We start from the raw sequence: 22,500 nt of genomic DNA, 5'->3' as shown, positions 1-22,500 counted from the left end.
CTGTTATTACAAACTCATGGTAAATTTATTCAAGATGTAAACATGATCTTACGGTATAGGCTAAGTATATTGGAATGACTCTAGTGAAGTTTTCATCATCCCATTGTATCCCCTTCCCTCACGCACAATGTGACATTAATATATTAATATCTTAATAAAACCGTCTTGATCTTTATTTCACTTATAGAAATATGTATACACCAAAAAAAATTTCTTTTTACTTAAAACTCAAGTGATTTTATGTTTCGTAATGAGGCTTTAAGTTAATATCCATAATGCTAACTTATGTTTCTGGGTGAATGGCGAATACTCATTCTTTACAACTTACCCCTAAGTTAAATCCATACCAAGATAGCTGCCACGATGATTTACATACGTGCTGGTTCAGAATATATTGCTAATCAATAACATAATTCTTTCGACTGACTGCAGTAAAAGTACAAGTTCTTTTTTTCATTATGGACCATACTGGGAGCCTCGAGAGATCTCGAATCACTCGAGTGGGGGAAATACTTATGTTATGCAGATGTGCTAAATTAGTTTCTCAAATGTCAAGGAGGATATTAAAAAAAAAAAATCTTATACACGTATAAATGCAAAATGCCTTAAACTTTATACTGGGCTTCACCTCCACGTAAAGCTACGTCACATGATTCTTGCCAAGTAGTTTTTTTTTTTCAGTCAGCTAATTAAACTTTTTAATTCTCCCACAAGAATGGAGATAAATGAAAAATATGAATGCACATAACTATACGAAACAGAGATGATTTTTATATCACTAAGATTCCTAGACTTTGCCACCTGATAGATGTGTAAATAAACACTTTAGAAGATTTCTATTCGTAAAGCTATCTGCTTAGATTAAAAAAAGCTAAATTCAAGAACGAAAATATTGTTCGCCAATCAGTTCTTGACCTGCCGGCTGTGACTGGGTAATTAATTTTAGAGTATTCTTATTCGCCTCACTCAGTTATTTAATGTGAGTCGTCACGTGGCTTCGTGGATAATTCACTTGATCAAAGAGCTTGTGTTAATGTTCAGGTAACATATTTCTAATAATTTTTAAAGATGATGCGTTACAATTTATTTTTTGGGGGAATGCCTCTCCACAATTATACTCTAGGAACTTTTTTTGAACGAACCGAATTATTTCCATAATTTAACTGATGAAATTTGTGTTGAAGGTTTGTACTTGCTGTGAAAGCCATACATTATATCGCTGAATGATACATTAATGAAAAAACCTAATAACAACGAAACTTTCGTATACTTTTTTCAGTGTCATCACCCAAAGCTGAATTTTGCACATAAAAAAGGTGAGTTGATAATACTCATAACAGTAAGGCAGTTTTACTCTCTCTCTCTCTCTCTCTCTCTCTCTCTCTCTCTCTCTCTCTCTCTCTCATTTCACAACAGTAGCCTACGCCGTAAAAATACAGCCTCTGCGCATACTTGCAAGAGCAACCTTACAGCAACAACAACATGGATCACTAACATTAAAAATAGTCTGTGATAGGAAATGGCATAAGAATAAGAGGAGGGAGAGGAGGAAGAAGGGGAGAGAGTGAGCAATAGATGGAAGAATGGGTAACATAACAGTATGTGCTGATAGCAAGGCTGGCAAAGGAGGTTGGTGTGTAGGAGAATGAGGACAAAATATATTGAAGGAAAAGACGGAAAAGTGGATTGTATCCTGGAAATTGGAAAAAGGAAAATGAAAAAGGGGAGACAAAAAGAAAACTGGAAATAGGGACGACCTAGTGGAGGAAGGAATGCTAGAGCAACATAAACAGGAACCGTACTATCTTGGGGCAAGTTTTTTTTTATATATCAAACCGCAAAAGCAACAAAGTAACTAAATAAAAAAAATCAGTTACATATCGTAATCAAATTATCTTTCATAATAAGAATAATATCATGTATTAAAATAATGTCAACGAATGAAATACTCATCGAACCATTAGCAATAATTTGTGATTAACAGACTATATCACTTTTTATTTGTATCCACACATAAAAAAAATCATATATGTAGTAACATCACGCATTACTATATTATAATGGAAAAGTGTTAAGCTTGCAGTGTGTTGAGGAAAGAGAAATATTAGACAAGGAATGTTCTTCATAAATGTACTGCAACTTTCAGCATGTCTGTTATCTGTATGATTACAATATATAAATTATATAAAATTAAGACCAAAAACTATGCGTGATTTAGTTATATATACACATATATATGTGTATATATATATATATATATATATATATATATATATATATATATATATATATATATATTGTTACATAATTTACTCGTTATGACTTAGCACTGCAAGTGTTAGAAGAAAATATATTTCCTCTGAAAGAGCAACGAAAGACTGCTTTATTTTCGGCGCATTCATAAAAGCGATCATGAAAGTCTCTCTGCTATTGAAAGCAGTGAATAGGTCATTAAACGAGGTTGGATGGAGAAGCAAAACGCAATACGAATGAGGATGATGACTGATGGAAATGATTGCGAAAAATCATACGAAAATGTCAGTGGTGTCATGAAAAAAAAATGAGAGTGAAGTATTTTTTTTTTTAGATTTTATACTTAAGCTGCAATTAATTCAAATGCAAGATTGTGGTGATGCCATTACTCTGAATGTATCTATAAATGTATCGATGGTAATTTTTCGATTTATTGTCGGATATATTACATATAAAAAAATAAATAAAATGTTGGCATCTTGTTATAACCTACAAATGAATACTTTTAAAGCTCAAAACTTTATCTGTTTGTCTGTAAAGATAGGCAACAATCTTTATTTGTTATCAATCGCTGTAAAATTGTACCTTCCCTCCATACTGTAGTAATACTTTGTTTATTTCACATCCTATATCTTGCAGCAATCTTCCCCTTAGTTATGATACCAGTGCGAATAATGGAAGTCTTTCTCAGAAACATAGACACCCATTTTGTACCTCTTAATGTGCTTTTCAGGTTTAAATCTTTACATTACATTCAAATGACTGGGCTAATTTGATAAACGCAGACGAATTCATAACAGTTTCCTCTTACATTTTGTCTGGTAATTATCAGCCGAAATACTTTTCAAGAATCCCTCATTTATTACTTCAAGGTATGCTTGAAAAGATCTGTTTTGGTGAAACAAGGTATCTTTGGTTAACTTTTGATAGCCAGCTGACATAGATTCCGCATCTGAAATATATTAAGACGAAATGCTTAAATGCGATGAATGTCCAGAAAGTTCTGTTCCACACTTCCTGAGGTGCTGACCGAACTCAGATGCTGAGACTATACAAAGCCTGGACCTTTTCAAAAATTAACTTATGGGTGTAAAGTGTACACCTCAGCAAAAAGCCTAATAGCCTTAAAATGCTTAATTCAATTCATCAGGAGGATCAGGATGGTCTACAGGTATTTAAATCATCTCCCACTGAGAGCATGCTTGTAGGCGCTGGTGAGATGCCTCAGGATCTTCATTACCACAGTCCGCTGGCTCAGAGCTGGTACAGATTTCGGAAGCTTCCTAAGGCCTTAACTAGCATTTGTATGAGAAATGAAAGGCATAGGCAATTTTATGAAAATCACCCCAAGCAAACTCAACCATATTCTTTTAGAGTAAAATGTATAACCAGGCAATTTAACATGCCAAGGATGGAGATTTTACCGGCTAGGTATTCGGTTAGCCGCCAAACCCACGCCCCCTCTGGAACCTTCCCAACACGATATCTCCGTAGTAGTTTTCGCGGATGGCTCAAAGTCGGATGCTGGCGCCGGCTTTGGAGTGGCCTTCCCTGATGTAGAAAGAAGCGGGAGGTTATCCTGTGTTGCATCTATTTTTACAGCAGAACTGCATGCAATTTTAAAGGTTGTAAAGGAAATTTGAAATCAGAGTGGATATAGTGTTACTATACAGTATATTGTGACTCAAGAAATGTTCTGCGTCTTTTGAATCTTTCAACCCTTTGAACCTACTGATTTTACAGATAATGGAATGGCTGCTTTTAGTGAAAAGAAAAGGTAAAGAAGTAAATTTTTCCTGGGTGCCTTCCCATGCTGGGGTGGTTGGGAACGAGCAAGCTGATCAACTTGCTAAGTCAGCAGTCACCTCCCCAGAACCAAGGAGATGCCTACCACCATACCGGGAATTTTATCCTTTTGTAGGTCAGAAAATGAAAAACCTTTGGCAATCCCTTTGGGAAGGAACTGAAACAAACCAAAAGGAGCAGTATTATGTCATCAGTGTCTTCTTGGTCATATCCCTATATCCCAAGGAGACAAGAAACGGTGTTGTGCAGACTAAGGAATGGACATACAAGAGCGACTCGCGGGAGATGGACGTTTTATCCTTGCTGGTGAGGATTGCAATATAGAGCGGCTATATATCTTTGTCAGCGAGGCGGGCATCCTCAACAAAATTTAGATCATTTACATATAAAGTATGTGTGTACGTATGTATATAGTATGTAGCCTATATACTTACAGATATGATTATATATTTATATGTCTTTATGATATTTCTTTTGTGAAACTCATTTTAAACTTAATTATTTATTTATCCTTTTACTTTTTTATTTAATTTCCTATTTAAGTGCACTGTGTGGAAAAATGAAAGGACGAAAAAGTCGGCTGGGTTTCGGTTTTCTAAGAGACGCGAAAAATTTTAGATGATGTTAATATAAAGAGAAGTAGGAAGGTGTGAGTGACAATTATACGGATATGAGTAAGATCGACCTAAATGGTTTAGCATTAGTAAAAAATATTTATAAAGCGTGAGAATACGTCATGAGACTAAAGTAGTGTCTCAATATGCGGATGAATGAAAAGAATATATATATATATATATATATATATATATATATATATATATATATATATATATATATATATATATATTATACATATACACACACACACACACACACACACACACACACACATATATATATATATATATATATATATATATATATATATATATATATATATAATATATATATATCTAATTGAAAAAGCCACAAAAATGCCATAAGGTAGAAAGTTATTGCTATATTTCAGAGGCAAACCTGTCTCCTTCTACTGGCAAGTATATGAATGAAGTAGGAATACAGACAGGCGGTATTTATACCAAGAAATCCAGAAGGTCACCCGTTACGTCACTCCAGTTGATAACTTCTTAATCTTCTTAATCGCTGGTTGGAGGAAGATTTTATCTATAATATCTGAGTCCCATGATCCTTTTGATAGATTCATCGTATTTCTCTGTTTAATCAAGGCTGATTCAACCATCTGGCTTTTGAACCGACAGTTGCTGCTATAATTTATACGAGACGCACTCCAGTTTATCCTGTGGTTATGGTTATCTATATGGTTAAAAATAGCTGAGCTCTATTGGCCATACCGTACTGACCTTTTATGTATATTAATATCTGGGGAGTGATTTACTGTACCACTGTAGAGGCAAGGTATTTCATATACCCCTGTGTCTTTGGGGACTGGCTTTTGTCGGACGTTAATCAGGGATTTGGCTGAGGTATTTGGGTAGGCAAAAGCAAAAGGGTTAGAATTTCCAAGAGTCTGTGTCAGCGTCTTAATCCTGTCCAGGTGTAGGATTTTAATGTAATTGTTGGGTGTCTCTCCAGTCATGTTTTGCCGGGGACGATAGAATATTGTGTTAGCTTTATGGATCGCTTTCTCAATTATATGGTCAGGGTATTTCAAAGATGACAGCTGCCTACGGATTAGTTCAAATTCCTTTTCTAGGAAGTGCGGAGAGCAAATCCGTAAGGCTCTTAAGAATAAATTGCTGGCTACGCCGATCTTGGTAAATCTGTCATGATAACTAAAATAGTGTATGTATGTAAGTGAAAAGCTGGTCTTCTGTATACATACACACATTATTTTAGTTATCGGGACAGATGTATCAAGATTGGCATAGTCAGCAATTTATTCTTAAGAGCATTACAGATTTGCTCCTGATTTTCTAGAAGGAATCTGAACTAATCCGTAGGCATTTGTCATCTTTGAAATACCCTGACCATATAATTCAGAAAACGATCCATAAAGCTAACACAGTATTCTATCGTCCACCAAAACAAGACTAAAGAGACACCCAACAATAAAATTAAAATCCCACATCTGGACAGGATTAAGACATTGACACAGACTCTTGGAAATTCTAAACCCTTTTGCTTTTACTTACCTAAATACATTAGTCAAATCTGATTAACGTCCAACAAAAGCCAGTCCCTAAAGACACAGGGTATACGAAATCCCTTGCCTCGACTGTTGACAAATCGTATATCGGTTTTACTGGTAAATCACTCCCGCAGATTATTAATACAACATAAAAGGTCAGTATGGTATAGCCAACAAAGCTGAGCCATTTTTAACCTTATAAATAACCATAACCACAGGATAAACTGAAGTGCATTTCGCATAATTTATAGCAGCAATTGTCGGTTCAAAAGCCAGATGGTTGAATCAGCCCTGATTAAAAGAGAAATACGATGAATCTATCAAAAGGATCATCGGGACTCAGATATTATAGATAAAACCTTCCTCCAACCAGCGATTAGGAGATTAAGAAGCTATCAACTGGAGTGACATAACGGGTAACTCCTGGATTTCTTGGTATAAATACCGCCTGTCTGTATTCCTTACTCCATTCGTATACTGTTTATATATATATATATATATATATATATATATATATATATATATATATATATATATATATATATATATATATAATATATATATATATATATATATATATATAATATATATATATATATATATATATATATATATATATATATATATATATATATATATATATATATATATATATATGACACAGTAACCATTTATTCCGGCGTTTCATGATTCGTAATCACATCATCAGGAGGTCTACGACAATAAAATACACTATAATAACATAAATTAATTAAAAGAGCTACATACAAGACTATACTTTAAAAAACGTAGAAAGCAGGCTAAGAAAACTAATAAAAACAGAACACAAAAAGATAAAATTATTAAGAACAGACGACACACTCAAACACAGACACACTTATACACAAAATAGTAAAAACCAGGCAACATACTTAAATACAGACGCACATAAGAAACACTGGAAGGTAACCCACCACTCCAGAGGCCGAGGACACACTAAGTATAAAGCACAAAAAAAAAATTTTCAGAAAAAGGCAGAGTTAAGACGAATACAAGGGTACAGCGGTTGTTTGACAGTTCAGCGAAGGAACTCGTTGTTTAATATTTAGTGTTTCGAGAATAAGTAGTTCTTGAGGGTTGTTTGTATAACCAATAATCTTAAAATCTTCATAGCTGATTTCTGTTTTGCATTTAATGGTATGGCTGCGTATATTAGAAGATTCTGGATTAGTTAATCGCCACCCGGTTCTATAACATATCCCCTGTGGGAATCGGCCCTCACCCTGAGAAGCCGCCTGGTGGATCCAATATATTTTCCTAAATTACATTTAGGACAATTATTACCTGGTTATTATGGCCCTTTTCATGTGTTTTTAAGTGAAGCAGCTTCAGGTGTCTGCATCAGATAAAATGGACTATATAATTTAGTATCCTTTCTTAAAGATGAACACTTCATCAATAAGCTTACCGGAACCTAACGAACTCTGTACTCTTAATTGCCTATCAATACCAACAACCTTGTATGAACAGTTCTCTCGTGTACTGTCAAAACCATTATTGATCGATGCAGCGTTCTTCTCTTTTTCTGTTAATAATAGAAATGTGTGTATTTGTGTATTGTATATATGTATATATTATATATGTGTGTGTGTGTGTGTGTGTGTGGGTGTGTTTGTGTCTGTTTGTGTGTGCGTGTGCGTAATGAATGTATGTGGTCAGGAGAATGAAAACGTTAGAAAATTAAGGGACAAAAGACTTAATCAGGCCTAATCATATTCCTCTCTGGGGGGGTTAGCCTTCCGTCCCCCCTACCACCACACACCCCAATCTAGTCCCTACTTCCGTTTCCCATTTCTTCCGAATTCTATCTCAATCCTTATTCTAAAGTTTGATCACGGCGATATGAATACTTAGTGGAATGTTTTATGGCTAACACAGATTTGGATGTACGAGCGTTTTTTATTTTAGAATCTAAGTTTTCTTATGTTACTAATGTTTTCAAATTGTTTGGAAATATTTATATAGTGTTTCCAAGGAATATCATTATATTATATTTACAACAGCTTTTTCCGTACCATTATAACTATTAGCCTTTTCTATTAAATAATTTCTCAAAGTTCAGTTTTGTCTTTCATAGAAAAAACTAAAGGTTTTGCCAGGTGCAGATTTTTTTTAATAATCACCAGACAAATGTTCCTTTTAAAGATTTTGTGTCCGAAGTATATTTTGAGACTCGTGAGAAATAACCCTTCCAGTAAATCAATTTTCTATTTTATGTGACTGATAAAAATTCTTCTGTAATGTCAGTGACTTAAGTTTAATTTACCTCCTGCTGCTCCAGAATTGTTTCTCGGCTTGTTTCACTTACACAACACACGTTTTTCACACAGACACTCTTACTTAAGTTGAAGCGTCAAAGGAATTGTAAATCTGCAAAGTAAAAGTGTTTTACCACCGACAACGAAGGTATTATTTTCGTCTGTGTGTGTGTGTGTGTGTGTCAGAGAGTTGACGCTAAACCTCTAGAAGTAATTTGTCGAAATATGAAGAAAGTTAATGGAAAGTTTCTATGACTGAGCCCATTCAGGTAACAAAGTTTTTATATGTAGAATTAAAGATTTTTGTATCCAGCATTAAAGGAAGATTTTTGTATACAGCATTAAAGGAAGAGTTTTGTATGCAGCATTAAAAATTTTTGTATACAGCATTAAAGATTTTTGTATACAGCATTAAAGATTTTTGTATGCAGCATTAAAGATCTTTGTATGCAGCATTAAAGATTTTTGTATTCAGCATTAGAGATTGAACGATTGCCGCTAAAGAAACTCTTTCCCATTATAAACTAAAGAGAATTTCGCTCACTCTGTTCATGCTCAGTCTTCATTTATGGTGTGGAAGTTGCATTTCTTGGTGGTATGGCTTTTAGCAAAGCGTTCCTGTTATTTCACCTTTCATTTGACTTACATGCTCGGAAATCCTTCCTTACGTTAGTGTTTCCAAAACTTTACTATTTTAGATTTTTGGTTTGGTTTGCTGTCGAGGAAGCATTTCAAATCATGAGGAATAATTTCGCTATTTAAGGCAATTAGCTGTATACTATCTCACCTGCAAATGAAAGAGGTACCTCTGTCGAGATCCCCTGTTTGTTAAGAACAATCTTTTCATAATCACAGACTAGGAACAAATACTAAATAACTAACACCTTTTCCCCCAAATTCTCGTTTCTTAAATGGCAACAAGCCCTTTCTCGTGTACCGAACAACACATCATCATTTTGAAACCTCACATTCAAGGACAAATCTTTGTCTATCTCCTACTGAAATATATTATTCAAGTCCCCTGTCATTAATTACGTGAAGCTAAGATATCTGAATTTACAGAAAGGTCACAACAACGCCGGCAGCTTTCTTTAAGGAAATGTATAACACACCTATCATAATCTATAATTCAAGCAACAAATAACATATGAAATATGAACTTTTTGCACCGCAGACATTTAATTATAGTTTACTATTTTTGCGAACAAAATAATTTTGTCAGGATTCACATTGTAATATAGCTCACGCATAGTTAACACTCAGTATTACCACGTTCTCTTATTCCTGGGTTTTGTCCTGTTCCTTCACCTTCGGTCACGAGCATTTTAAGCATTATTATACTTTCGCAATTAAAAAAGACAAAAAAGTAAATTCATTGAACTGTAATTGAATAAGCGGATTTTTATAAGGCGCTTGTAAGAGCTTAATGTAGGTCAAAGAGATAACAAGACTTTTGAAGCATAATGGTGGTACCGTTGGTTATACATTCGTAGTCTGTGGCACAAAACAAGAGAATTTTAGACAGTAATTCTGTACGGAGTTTATAAGCGTTATTTTGCTGGATATGAAAGACAAATTTTCGCGGATAATTTCACACCGGTAATTTTAGAAAACTTTTCTTGTGATTACCGACCTAGTATTTGTGAAAAGATGAATGCCTGAAATGAAAATTTAGCTTTTGAAAATAAATCCTAACGACTATTTGGTCTACTAAGTGAACATACAACATTTACAACTGAACTAAAGCATGTTACGTAGAAAGAAAAAGACCATTAGAAAGTTATCCCAAACACTGTAAGAGTAGCATATGTTTTGTTTCAAACTCAGAATTCATTTGTCCTAGTATTGATAACGGATATTCTGTCAAAAAGCAAAGATGCCTTTCAGTTGCGTTGTTTAGAAACGTCGGATTGATAAGGAAAATATTATGTCACTTTGAACCTTGATATTAACTGTAGGCACTCATACCGAGTTTTTAAGAATTCATTTACGAACTGAAGTGACAAACCACCTTGTGAAAATTATCTTGTAAGAGCTTATAGTTCTATATCCTGTTGATTGCTCATGAGGTACTTCCGATGTTGTGTAGGAAGGGAAGTTCTTATTTCTGAATACACTGGCATTGCCTGGATTTTGTTTGGCTAGCCCTGATTCCTTTCCCCTCTCCCACACCCCCCCCCCAAAATAAACAAAAACAAGTGTCATGAAAACTAGAGTTCTTAATCCTGATGTACTTGGTCATCCTAATTATGTGATCTACAAATTTTGTTTATTCCTTTGCAATTATTTTCGACATGAAGGGCCACCAATTGCTTTTTATTAGAGGCATCTGCCTATGGAATGGAACAAATTCATCTTCATTTTGAAAAATATGCACAGCAGATGAAAATATGTTTTTCTTACGGCTGTTGATAAAATGTGCAAGAGTGACAATATTAGTGTTCAGACAAAGAATAAAAAAATTCCAGTATATCAAAAGTGAAAAATAAAGAGAGACAGTTCATAATTAATTGTATAAAAATATTAACAGGAATTATAAGCAACGCTAGAGAGTAATCAAGTCATTCGTATAACCAAAAAAAAAAAAAAAATTAAAATCATTCATAAATCGTTACTGACGCTGATCCTGTTTCGTTCAACACGACGACCTCCAACTTCAGCATCCTGTATGAAACAAAACAAAAAGTAAAATAATCACGACTGATTGATCATTTCTTTCCAATTACCGTGATGGAGAGCACGAGTCAGTACCGAACGCTCGTGTTTACATTCTGCAGTACACGTCCAATAAACATATTCGTTCAGTGCTGAATACCGCTGCACTTGTCAACACGACGTCAGGGGCCAAAAACGGATTCCATAATTCAGATTTCATGTAAATTTCGAATCATGTATATTCGAAATTCACGTCACATATTATTCGATGCTTGATGCAATCTATTTTTCCGTAGCTTCCGTTTACCTAAAAAAATTTTTATAATCTGGTTAGTTTATACTCTTGCCATTCTGATAATATAACCAAATAATTTGTGAAATTAAGCTATAAAGCCAAGCACGAACATCTGAAGTTCATTTCGTAGAAGATACATACAAAGTGTAATCTAGGCTATGAAGTCAAGCACTGGGCACTTTCAGCCATTCGGTGCTTCAGAAAGTGAACAGAGGAATTTAAAGTGGATGGACAGCGAAATGAAGAGACCGAGAAAATAAACGAGATGAAGTGCAACGACCTTAAGGTGAAACTCGGAGGAAACCCCACATTTACACTAAGAGGAAAAAGTTAGAGAAATTCGAGAATACATGGAAGGAATGAAGCAAGGATGGAAGTATGCTCCATGATACGTAGCTTTCTACTGTGATATGAGTTGAAAGTTGAATTTTTTGTCAAGGAAGTATGATAATTTCCGTACGTCATACACAAACACACAAATTCATTGACTTCCAATGAAACAGATTTATTATTATTATTATTATTATTATTATTATTATTATTATTATTATTATTATTATTATTATTATTATTATTATTTTAGATATTTTATTTATAGAGTTTATTTTTCTTTTGCGATGGACGATAACCCTTACAATCGATCTCGGTGCAATATTCAGTTGCAAGTCTGGTGTCACTCTGCCCAATTTCCCGGTGGATATCCATTATTTCAATTCCGTCTTCCAAGAAAATGACATCAGCAAGCTCTAAAGTTTCACGACGGAAGATTCAGAGATGTAGCTGCTGTTCATTTCAAGCATTCTGTTTAGTCTGGTGGAACTGAACATACGTATACAGGTCTTGGCTTGTATTCAGCACGGACACAACTAGACAGATAAGTGACACAAGTAAAAATTGTCAATTTTAAGGAAATTGGCCGGATACATAAATATGTGGTAAATCATTTGAGAAATAAAACGTATTAAATTACCTCATCACAGGACTTTGTCTTATCACGTTCGAAGTTCTTTTGTATGAGGATGAAATGGGCGGAAACTTGGCGCTGGAGGCGGTTGAAAAAAGTTTAATGTTTTTTAATCGATTATGATAGGCGGTGGCGTGCGATAAAGACTAATATTTTCTTTTGGGAACCGAATAAGATGTGACAATTGAGGAGGTAGAATTTGGGGGAGAGAAATATAGGGTGTGACATAAGGATTAAAGAGGAAAAATCTGTCAAATCCTACTCCTTTTCATAAAAAGCTTTGGAAGGAAAGAATAAATTAACTTTTTAAAACATAATATTCATTATCATCCAATCTCTGTCTTCACAAGCGACGAAGACTGTGTCAGTGAGCTTGCATTGAATATATCTTTCTTATGCTTAAAGTTTTCTTTGTACCAGAAATCTGACGAAGACTGCAAGAATCTGATTTTACATCTTATGAAACGACCCGATTAAAGAAGCAACAAGATGAATTTTATGATCTACCAGCACTTTCAAAATGGCCAGGTCTTTATAAAACTCCTAACATTAATAAATTTCAAGAAACCGATTACAAGAAACCAAGAGGCATTTCATGATATCTTTTTTAAAAAGCTTTTTAACACCCTTCTTTTATTTTTTTTTTTATAAATAAAGCCAGTATGTAAAAATTAAAGGCCAGTAATGAAGACCATCTATATCGCTTGTTGCGGGACACTGTCCTATCAACCATCTTCGTAAGTACCTAGTCTCTCTCTCTCTCTCTCTCTCTCTCTCTCTCTCTCTGTTAATAAACACCGTCCATTCCTATAGGCATCAAAGCTTCTCCCTGATGCCTGTAAAACAGAATAATTAGGAATGATTTACCTTGATGTAGAGTAATCAAGGCTTATGTAAAGCAGCACAGCGTAATATCTATATATATTTCATGTCTACATAATGAGTTAGTCAAGACCCACTATTTACCGAGTAAATATTGAGCATCAGCCATCAAGGCTGATGCAGCAGCTGTTATGAAATCAATGATTTATGGAATGTGTAGATAATATTGTTTAAAATAATTTCCTCACATCATCCAAGTGTAAAATCATCTCATGGATCTATACACGGATAGAATATTAGCATAATTAAAATGTTCTTTTGAAACCTCTTTATTCACCACTTCAAAATGTTTCTTGCAATCTTAAAACTGATTTTTATACTACTGAATATTTTGTCAAATAATAGTCAGTGAAATTTCCATTGTGGGAGCACAGAAACTCTATGCTAGTCTTCTAACAGTAACTATTGTCAAGCTCCTTAATAATAAACAGGCCTCTATTCAATTACAGAATTCTACTGTTCTATGTAATTATAACCCAATGTGCTTTCAGCCTTATTCCTTAGAAGACAGGCATTCAACTTTGTTCAACTATATAAATACTCGCCATATAAGGTAATAAACATACACTCACATTGTAATTCCAAGCATTTTTGCAGTTACTGGTCTTCACTTTAAGTTAAAATCAGATAACTAATTTAAACTAAAAATAAGTATAATGACAATACAGAAATTAATGTTGCCGTCGTTCGCCGTTATTGCAAACTACTGTTTCAAACACCATGTCAAACCTTGTATTTTTAGTTAATTTAGAGTACACAAATTAAGCTTTGTCACAGTGTTGATGCTTTTAGGGGAAAAATGGTTTAGGAAAGAAATTCCTTGACTAATTCAATGTTAACATGTTACTTAAAATACATTACATATAAGGAAAATAACTCATTACAAGAGGGAGTTGTATATAACTCCCTCTTGTGATGAGTTATTTATACATGTGTACGATATGTAGACTGATTTTGGCAATGACTAGTTCCAGTTTATGTATATCAGAATCGACCATTTCAAATGCTGAGAGCTATAAAAGAATTCTTTCCTGGTTATCTCCTCACGGTAAAGGTGCCCATAAAATCCGATCTACTCTTTTACTCAGCAAAGGAAGTCCCTCACCAATGGAACGCTGGGTGTTTGGTATGGCTACAAAATGGAGTAATACAAATTTTTATTTTTACATGTTCTGAGATTGACCTTCTATGTACATTGCCACCATTGTCTCTTACACTAATAGTCACTATATTTCTTAATAATGTTTTCAAGGTAAAGTTGACTTAATTACCAGCATCTGTTGTAATACCCAACGCCAAATCAAAGTCCTTCAAAAGAAGGCATCGTGCTTACCCCCATATAAAAAATGGGAAAAAGCACGTTAAACGAAGAAGTTGTAATGAAATATTCCTTAGCCCTCATCCCCTCCCCTAACTTTTCCTTACTCCAACTCTCTCGGGTGCTTTTCCTAATCTTTATTTTTATAAATAAACCACGTTTTGGGGTCCCGTCAGTGCCGTTAGAGAAGTAGAATTCCAAAGACTTCCACAACTGATTTTGCTTGCGACTAGTGATAATAAGAATATTAATACATATCGAGTTATAAAAAGCTAGCAGAACACTATTATTTAAAAGAAATGTATTTCAGGATAAGTGAAAAAAGTTTATATATAATTTCGCTTTTAGTAAATTTATAATGTATAACCTTTGGAGTTATATATCTGCCTGATGTCCTCCGTGTTTTCCAACAAATAAGTTGTCACCTTAGGAGTTTGTAATTCCATAGAACGCGTGCACGTTTATGCATAAATAAGAAAAGTTTCTTTCAACATGATGGTACCAAAACAACTTACTGACATGATCGGGGATACATTATAGAAGAGACTGAAGAATGCTGCATAGACTGGTGTTTCCTTTATACTGCTGTCAGAATTTGTTACCCAATAACTACACGAATGATGGATCTGGCATTAACTCGCGATCACCGATTCATGACGAAAGATTACGAAACTGGAGACTACCACGGGATTTTTATCTGTATAGCAAACTTTAAACATTTGAAAATGAAGAGTAAACAGATATACGGAAAAGCATTTAAAACTAACGTGAAACAATTTCATCAAGCACGAAAAAGAGAGAGAGAGAAAGAGAGCGTTGCCGGGGGAGGGAGAGAAAGTGGCTCTCCATAATCATTACTTTCTAGATATCACCTCACAAATATACCCCTGTTATCCTCCAGAAAAAAAAGAAGTCCTTGAGGATGGCCTTTTAATTGGTGCGCCACTTTTCCTTCGCTAATATAAGATTATATATTCTCAGAAGCATCATAGGCAGAGAATGACGTTTGCCAAGGAGCGTTTGCATGAGACGCGGATCCCAGTGATTTCATCTCGCCGTTATTTCGTCTCAGTCCCGCCCTGTCATTTTTATCCCCTTTTCAGTGAGTGTGAAACTGGCTGTATCCTTCTTTAAGATGCGCCCGGTGGAGGAGATCCTTAATTCCTTATCCCATTAGACCCTGACAGACGGCAATTCCTCTTATGGCCTTCACTGCACCACAACCTCATCGTCTCCATTCTAATGGATAATCTCCGGCGTCATTCTGATTTTCTGAAGAACCGCTGTTTCGTTAATTCATTTCATATTACGAGAACAACGTCAACGAATGGAAAACTGACTGGTTTCCAGGACACAACCAAAAACAGAATTCGTGGATGCAGAGCAAGTACGTTTACAGTTGAAAATATTGTATGTGTGTGGGTTATATTTGGGGGGGAGGCGTGGTTGTTACCGCAGGAAAAAAGAAAAAATTCATTAAGTAATCTGGCTGTCTTTTTATATTCTATTACTTTTTCCCATATTGACGACATTGTTTGCATGCATGTTTTGTATCATAATCATGATTATAATTATGTTACCTATGCAAATGGAATGAAAAAGATATCATCTTATGAAAAAAGGATGATTTTTAGAGTTGCATGTATGTCTCGCCACTCAATGTTAGGAATGGATAAAAAGATAAGAACGTTATAAGTGGAAAAGTTTTCCCTGCCCCATTTATTTAATAAGTCTATTTCACAAGAAAATCACGTGAGATTTACAAAAAGAACAAAATGTGGAAAGTTGGAAGATAATCGGATTAAATAAAAAAAAAATTGCACATGCACAAAAAAGGCCTCAGAAAGAAACAAACCCATGAAATGACGATGCACATGCACGCTAGACCAACGAGAGTACCCAAGTTTACATATTAAAAAAACAACAAACTAGTTTATGGAGCTATTTAATGATGTAAAACGATTGACGATTATATCGGAAAATTAGCGACTACTAACATACAGTCAAGGGAACTGATATAAGTGATTACGAAACTATTCCACAGAAAGGGAATCCAATAAAAGTTGTTTGAAATCACCTTCAGATATTGCTAAAACTTGTTTCTTTTATGTTGTTATTTTCATGAAAATGTATATGTAGCGTTTATGTAAACAAACTGCCATACTATTTATGTAAAGGCAATGGATTTACTTAGAAAGAAGTAAAGAACTATTGCTGAATCACTTACATATTATCTTCAGGCTTGCTGTCCACAGTAGATATAAAATGAAATAAAATGTATTAATCACATATAATTGTAAAACTTTTTTAAACAAATAGAGCATGACTCGAAAAATCGGAACGGTACTGAAATAAAAATGTTATGAGTCGTAAATGTTAAACATTATCGTCCTGTTAAGAATTTCACTTAATAATAATAATGATACCCTTAAAATCTAGCACGAAAAAATAAAATATGTTACGCGATAAACTATTATCTCCGAGTGAGCAAAGTACAGCTAAGCACAAGTACATATATACGCATCTATCTTTTCTAAGGGATGAAATGCGATGCATATAGAAAGGGAGCATGAATATGTAAAGCGAGCATGAATACAGGGAGCATGAATATGTAAAAGATGCAAAGAAAATACAAAGATGCGACCTTTCGTCGTTCTTCCAAGGCGTTATGTAAGCAACATTTACAATACCTTGCCAGTAAAACGAGATAGAACTCCCTAATCGATTCGCTTCACACAGCTACAGAAGATCCGAAAAACAAAAGATTTCAGGCGGTTTTGTACTGAAAACCAGTATGTCCACAGAAGCATACGAAATGTCTGGTAAGCATGTAAATATTTCCATTAATCTCACAGATTCAGTTAGAATAAACTGTATCTGAATTAATATAAACTTAGTGTGTGTGTGTATGTGTGGGATTATGTATGTGTGCGTGTGTGTATGTGTGTGTGTCAGAGAGAGAGAGAGAGAGAGAGAGAGAGAGAGAGAGAGAGAGAGAGAGGAAGGGGGTGTAGTATTGTTTGGTTCCCGACTGATTGAATATAACTGGCAAGCCCATCATATTACTATTGCTTTCGTTGTAAATGCACTAAAAGCTAATGACTGTGAAGTTTGGCAGAACTGGCAGTGAAAGAAAAGATTTTATATTAAAATACAAATGTATTAATCGATTTTGACAGTCCTATATGAAAAAAACAGCAGGCTATTTTAAAACAATTTAATAATATGAAGAAAGTGAACATGAAAAAATTAAATCTAACCAACGAACTCCATTCATTCCTGTTCGAATATCATCAGAAACGTTTCTTTCCAAATAAGAGTACGAAACACAGGTCGAACGCCAAAAAATACCTTCAGCCTCAACTTCAACTACATTTATCAGGTTTGATTATACAATTATAAGACTGCGAACTATCACGCACAAATACACACACACAAAACACACACACACACACACACACACACACACACACACACACACATATATATATATATATATATATATATATATATATATATATATATATATATATATATATATATATATATATATATATATATATGCATGTATGTACATGTATATATATATATATATATATATATATATATATATATATATATATATATATATATATATATATATATATATATATATATAAATATATATATATATATATATATATATATATATATATATATATATATATATATATATATATATATATATATACATATACCAGGTGTTTCGAAATTAGAGCCCCCCCTCCACAGAACAAATGGAAAGTTATGAAGTTTTCTGCTATAGCCTATCTCCAAGTACATTATTTCAAGTTTCTATTAAGCTATTTTTCATTTTACATTTCTTGTATTTTCAGACTGAGTGACGGAGTTAGAGGAAATCAGATGGATTGACCGAATCAGGCTTATAACCTTCAGGAGGCCAGGGATGCTGGCGCATCCTTCATTTCACGTTCCTGGATAGCTAAATACATTAAAAGAGATGAATCCTTTGTCAAAAGAAACTGGAACTAAAATCCATATGACTGTCATCATGAAAAGAGTGAGAATCTTGGAAGGCCTGAAGTCCTTTCTCAGGAGACAAAAGACATCATAGCTGAGGCAGTGGGTAGACCAAGAAAGTCTTTACATAAATTGGCGCTTGAACTAGAAACAAAAAGGGGAAAGAAGAGAAGTTACAGTGCTGTATATCATAAGTTGAAAAAATCGGGTATCAAGCCATTTCATGTTATCAGTAAGCCCAACATTACTCAGCAACAGAGAGAAGACTGTGCATGGTTTTGTGGTTCACTTCTTAAAGATTGAGATGAAGCTGACTTTCTCCATGTTGCTGCATCACATGAATTCTTCATTCACACAGTCAGGAAGCCAAATCATACAAATGACATCATTGGGGCTGCAAAGTTGGATGATATCAGCGATGATGTGCGCTATCGCCAAGTTGTGAAATTTCCTGAATGTTTGGGAATTTTTCTCTGTTTCACAGCCAAACGTTTAATGTGGATCATCAAAGAAAAGGACAGTCATGGAATGGCGAACACTTCACAGAAACTGAGCTTACTGGTGATGTATTTCCTTTCCTCAAAAATCCTGAAAATGTGTTATCTGTTGAAGAAGCCACATTTTTGCATGATAAGGCACCATGTTTAAAGGCTCTTCAGACACAGGAGCTGCTTCGAAACAGTGGTATCGATTTCTTCTCGTCAAGTGAATTTCCAGGTAGCTCCCCTGATCTTAATGTGTGTGAAAACATTGGTAGTATCTTAAAGGATCGTGTTGAAACATGCACAGTGAACTATGATGGTATACCAAGCCTCAACGACCTGTGAAGAGAGATGACCGAATTGCTCAGGGAAATGGAGTTTGAGTCTCAGCTTTTTTGCGATTTGCTGAAATCATACCCCTCAATAATGCAGGCTGTGGTACAGGCAGATGGAGGCCACAAAAAATATTAAATACTCAGAGAGAAACTTAAATAAATACCTGTTCTGAATTACTTTTGTTTTTGTCCATATCAATTTTAGTTTATGCTGTAGAGGGGGGCCTCTAATTTCGATATATATATATATATATATATATATATATATATATATATATATATATATATATATATATATATATATATATTATATATATATATATATATATATATATATATATATATATATATATATATATATATATATATATATATATGTTACGCAAGAATTTTTGTTCAAAGTTAGGAGTGTTATGCCCGGCATAACTTTGACCTCGGCAGGATTCCGCAGTTGATAATTGTACGATATACTGTTCTAAACATTAAAATGTTTGGGCATACAGAAAAAAATGAGAAAAGAATGGATACAATACATAGGCCACCATACAATAAAAGTAGCCTAATACTTTTTTTAGAGATTTAAAATAACCAGAGATAATAACGACCTTGACAAACACTTCATAATTATTTATATCACAGTCATTTCCCCGATATTTGAGGTATTACATTATGATGGGTAAATGATAATTTTTCAAGATTTCACATCGCAGCGAAACTATTAATCTAGAGCCTCTCAACTTTTACAAATCCTGTGCACATTTGTGCTTTTCCTTAAAATTAAGAGCAATATTATTCCAAAATATTGGTTTTGTATGTAAGAACAAAGAGAAGGGATAGTGTAGATGAGTGAAGATTTATAGAAGACAAAGCACAGGAAAGACAAGGGTAAAGAAATTTTGGGGGAGCCCTTTGTGTCCCGCGGCGCCTGAGGTGATAATAATAACAGAATACGTAAGTGTTTGTTTATCGGGATGTCTATGTGGAATAAAATTTCATAGGCATCAGGAGATAAATTCCACGTTAAATGTTAAATTACATTGTCAGTAACGTTCATACTTTTGGAATGCAATGTGTCATTATGCCTCAAAATGTAAATACAAAAATGGTAAGATGAGCTATATATAGCAACAATGTTCCAGCCGACGAGCATTTGGTACGTGATCCCCAGATCGTGCATCAGAATGCTATGGAACAGCCGAAGTAAATCCGCTTCGGAATATCGACACAGATTCTATTCATACGCATGAACGGCCAAGTTACAGGAGCTGTAACTATAAACCTGAAATAGGACAATGGAATGGAACATTTCATATAGTAAAATAAATTTTGGACCTAACTATAAAAGCAAAAATTCTTGTGTAGTCTAATTAATTAATTGAACTGCAAACGCAGAAGTATTTAATTTTTAGTGCCTGAATGTCTTAGGCAAAAAAGAAATTTACATATAAATAAGCATTTTGAAAGATTTTCTTGTTTCATTTTCACAAAAATATAAAAAAAAAACAAGGTGGATGCATATGCGAGTTATTCATTTCTCTGACTATAAGAATATACTGAACTTGTGTCAAAGCAATAAACGACACCTATGGAATACAAAGCATCGTCAGAAAGGTGACTGTAAGATCCTACATATTTTCTTCTCTTTCAGAGGCTGGGACGTCACATACGGTATTTTACATATTTCGTATAACAGTATAATTTAAAAAAATATCTATACATATGTAGAATCTACTGGTCACTTTTTACCAGATAGGTATGTAATTGTAAAAGCCACAATGCCATCTTCACTTCTCGAACTCTTCGCGGTTTTTGGATACGCTCGTCACTACAGAGCCTTGGACCCAAGTGCCAGGAATAAGCAATTATGATGTCCAGTAGCCGGAAACGAACCCGCGTCCCGTACTAACAAAGAGGTCACGTTGCCGACCTGACCACATTTCTATTCTGATCTAATCTTGTAAACTCCTGGTTATTTTATGTGTAAATATTGCTAGAAATAAGACAATATGTCAACCATCAGCGATAAAGGAAGAAATAAGTCATTACATTTGTACGAATTAGAGCAATTATATTAACTTGAACATATCCTTGAGAAATGTATATGCTAATCAAAAAGGCCATTTCATGGCAGAAGAAATATCTCTCATGATAACCACGTACAAGTAGTTTTCAATGTCTTGGGTCAATGTTAAATAAAAAAAAAAAACTTCACGAATGTACCACTGACTCGAAATAAACAATAAATGAAACGGTTTCGTGCTAAAGGTAAAATTTGCCACCACCGAACCAAAAAAAAAAACATTAAAATCCGTACCCTAAGCGTTGACGTACCATGAAAATTTCAGGGCTGTCTTTTCGCGTGTGAATTAGGTTTGGCCGGTCCTGTCAAAGTATTGTAAGGCCGTCTGATAAAAATGCATAACTAAATGTGCATTCTTCAAATCTTTATCGTGTGTAAACGAGGAATTTCTCCGGAGGGCAAAAGCAATTCGCCGGTGTATTGTCAGTTGATGGTAGGTGTTATTCCTCCAACAACAAGGAGAGTTAAATCGATATTGCGTACTATATCTCCTACCACTGGGCAACCAACCCTTTTATTGCAATCGCTTGACTCGCCGTTTTTTAATGTTGTGCTCCCTGCCAATGGGTGGAATATGTAATATTGTGTTCGCTATTCTCTAAACCTTATGTGTTATATGTTCTACTGTACATAGAATTTGCAAATAAATTCATCTATAAAGTTTTAATAATGACTGGCATTTGTGGAGGAAAATTATGTTGTAAAATAATGGGCACAATTTATGTAATAAAAAGTTATCGACCTTGTTGTAGTATTTAATATACTGTTTATTATTTATTCTACAATTTTACTATTTTGCACAGATCTGTTCATTTTACTTCTGCTGAGCGCCCGTTTGAGTACTGTCAGTTCAAAGTACAGCGCACATGTATGTTGTATAAGAACGTTTTTGAAGAATAAATCTGCTCAACGCCACAAGAGCTACGTCCTTGGTTGGGAAAATCTTTTGATCTAAGAACTTTTA

General features: G+C 34.3%; 1 long non-coding RNA gene across 1 annotated transcript in view; it reads right to left on the bottom strand.

Moving 5' to 3' along the window:
* The window catches only part of LOC136840645 (uncharacterized), a 229,781-nt gene that overhangs the window by 366 nt on the left and 206,915 nt on the right, over positions 1-22,500 (bottom strand). The gene's annotated exons all lie outside the window — the stretch shown is intronic.

The sequence above is a fragment of the Macrobrachium rosenbergii genome, chromosome 8 (assembly GCF_040412425.1).
Source record: "Macrobrachium rosenbergii isolate ZJJX-2024 chromosome 8, ASM4041242v1, whole genome shotgun sequence".
NCBI classification, from domain to species: Eukaryota; Metazoa; Arthropoda; class Malacostraca; order Decapoda; family Palaemonidae; genus Macrobrachium; species Macrobrachium rosenbergii.
Note: the sequence above shows the minus strand (reverse complement) of the source record. Positions and strands in the feature narration are given on the sequence as shown.